This window comes from Chinchilla lanigera, unplaced genomic scaffold (assembly GCF_000276665.1).
Source record: "Chinchilla lanigera isolate Chin_1 unplaced genomic scaffold, ChiLan1.0 scaffold00010, whole genome shotgun sequence".
Classification (NCBI taxonomy): domain Eukaryota; kingdom Metazoa; phylum Chordata; class Mammalia; order Rodentia; family Chinchillidae; genus Chinchilla; species Chinchilla lanigera.
Genome location: NW_004955411.1, coordinates 2924745 through 2927893, shown reverse-complemented (window position 1 = coordinate 2927893; position 3149 = coordinate 2924745).

Below are 3149 nucleotides of genomic sequence, written 5' to 3'. Positions count from 1 at the left end.
GGCCCCGCCCTCGCCCCACCACGCCCCCGCCTGCCCCCGGACTGCCGCGGCCGGTCCCGGGAAGCGCGGTGTGCGGCTGCGCGCGCGGAAACGATGCTGGGACTGCGGCACGGCTGACGCCGAAGCCCTGGGATGAGCCAAGAGAAGCTGACTTAGCGGTTTTTATTTCATTTGGGTTAAAAATTTTTTAATCAAAAATAATGTCCGTGTGTAGTGAGGACATACGACAGTTGGAAGGATTTATCCTGGCAACACTGCCTGTCCCTCAAGGCTGTCCAGAGCGGGCCCTGTGAACCCCGCCGGACTCAGCCCTGGCCGTCGCTAGCCGCACGAACTCCCCTACTCCTTCATTTACCGAGCTTAGCCGTTTATCGGCCGCTCAGAGTGAAAGATGCGGTTCTGCTCGCTTGCACCGCCCGCATCTGCCCTCCTCGCGTTCCTGTGGCGCTCTCTCCCTCCCTCGCTCTCTGCAGCAACGATACTATCGATACTACCGGTCCTTCTCCGTGCTTCTGCTGGATGACTTTGCAACTCGAAGTAACAGCAAACCAGTGTCTGTTCATTATTCCTGTCTCAAAAAGACAAAATCGAAAAACAAACAAACAAAAACCCACAGCAAGCTTCCCTTTAAGGGATCTGTATACCTTGGGCCCCAAATAAAGGACAAAAAGTAATTTATTCTGGGGGAAGGAGAACCCTAGTAGAAGCCTCCTCCCTCTCAGTCCCTCTTGTTTCTTTTGAGACAAATCCTATTTTTTTTTTTTTTTTTTCCTGGTACTGGGATTGAACTCAGAGACACTGAGTTATACCCACAGCCTTTTTTTATTTTTTTAGTTTGCTAAGTTGTCCAGGTTGCACTTGAACTTGTGATCCTCCTGCCTCAGCCTCCTGGATAGTTAGGCTTACAGGTGTGCACCATTACGCCTGGCTAAATCCTACCTTTACAATTTTGTTTCCAGGGATACATATTTGAATGAATGCCCTCAGGGAGAGGGCCTCAAGAAGGTAATCTACAGAGAGACCTCCAAGTTTCAGCTCGGTTTCCAATACTCCCATCCCTTCTCAATCCTGGGAAGGGGTGATAGGGAGCCCACCCCTCCCTGGGCCTTATCTCTCTCAATTTTCTGCGCATCCTCAGTCCAGCACAATTTTCAGTCCTTTCCACAGACCCCACGTCATCTCTGATGTACTTTATTATCTCCCTTGGTTCTCTCGGCTCAGGAGTTAACCCTTTTAAAAATATTATATTATTATGGGGTCGGGGATATAGGTCAGTGGCACAGTGTCTGCCTGGTAAGCACAAGGTGCTGAGTTTGATTCTTGATACCAAAAAAAGAAAGAAAGAAAAGTAAAACATTACATTACTGACATTTAAAATCTCAAGAATGGGCTGGGGATTTAGCTCAGTGGCCCAGCTCCTGCCTGGCAAGCGCAAGGTCGTGAGTTCGATTCCCGGTACCGGGAAACACACACACACACACACAAATCTCAATGTGAAGGGGCAGGGCTGGTGTTGTGGTGGTGGTGTGTGTTTGTAGTCCTCGGGCTGGTGAGGCTGGGGGATGGTGGTGGTTTTGAGTTCGGGGTGGGCTTGGGCTTGAGCTTGAGGTCAGTGTGAGTTTGATCTGGATAGGGTGTCTCTGTCTCAGACCAAGAGCAAAAGAAAAAGAAGAAGGGACAGAAAAGGCACAAATTTGGTCTGCCACAAACTAAATAGCAAATGACTCAGTGTTTTTACCAAAGCAGGCAGAAGAACCAGTTCTTGCTTTGGGCTTCTCATTCGTACTACAGTTTTATGAAAGGCGGAGCAGTAGTCCTGACCTTTCCTTTTTGTGGCCCCCGCTATTTCTTTGTGCTGGGCCATTCCAAGTCAGTAAAGCCCTGAGCATTCCTGGGAGCGAGCTGGGTGCTGATCAGCACATCCCTTCGGGGCTCATGAGTCGTGACAGCGCCACGTACAGGCAGTTGCTCCTTTAACCATGGAGTCCCCTTCCTGCGGCTGGGTCCTTACGGGCTTGGTCACTATACCAGCAGTTGTGTATAGCAGGTACATTACAGCATTCAGGACACAGCAACCCTAACCTGAAGACTTTGAGGACGCTGCGTAACTCTTACATGCAGTGCTGTAATGTACAAAGGAACATGAAATGACAGCACTGCGCCGTACAGCACAGCCAGCAGAAATTATGGTTGTGTGCTGTAGAAGCCACCATAGGTGGCCTGCGCCTCACGCTCCTGTGTCGTGAGGTGGAGCGCGGCTCATAACTGCGTGATGGCTTGCAAATCCAAACAGCACGTCTTAGTCGTAAATTCAAGCAGTCGTTTAACAGGTAGGTTGTTAAATGTCTGTGTTGTACATCCCGTGCTGTGGTAACTGGGATGATCTATGCTCCCATCGTGTTTGCCTTCCGTGCTTTGCTGCTTGTGTGTTGTCTTTGCCTCGGTCAGTGTGGGCCTCTGGAGTTGGACAGTGTGACTGGTGAATTTCTCTAAATGCTTGCAATCCACCGCTGCTCAGGGGTCACAGTTTCCAATTTCACCCGGCCGGCAGTCAGCACCAGAATGCCCAGGGTGAATGCACTTGGAGCTCAGCTAAAAGAAGTTCCAAAAAGATAGCCAGAAAGAGGGAAAGAAGAGAAGTGAGTGTTATTATTAACTTTATAAAGGAGAGCACTGTGTCTCACAGTACTGGAGGTGGAAGGGCCGCACAGCCTGGCCCCAGCTCTCTCTGCTGAGGACCCCTTGTTGCGTCACTTCACGGGGACGGACTTCTTGCTGCAGTGTCCCTAAGTAGCACGTGGCAAGGGGCAGCATGCGTCTGGGGAATTTTCTCGAAATATAAAGACACACCCAGAGCCAAAGTGTATGAGTGATTATACTGAAAGTCTCAGGAAGGGCCTTCTAGAGTGAATAAAAATGAAAACGAGCTGGGCATGGTAGCGGCTCACGCCTGTATCAACAGCTGCTCAGGAGGCTGAGGTGGAAGGATCACAAACTTCAGGTCAGCCTGAGCAACTTAGTGAGACCCTGTCTCAAAAAATAAAATAAAAAGGAGCTGGAGCTGACCATGGTGGTATGCCTGTAGTCTCAGTACTTTGGAAGGCTGAGGCAGGAGGACTGCAAGTTTGTGCCCAGCTTGGACAACTTAG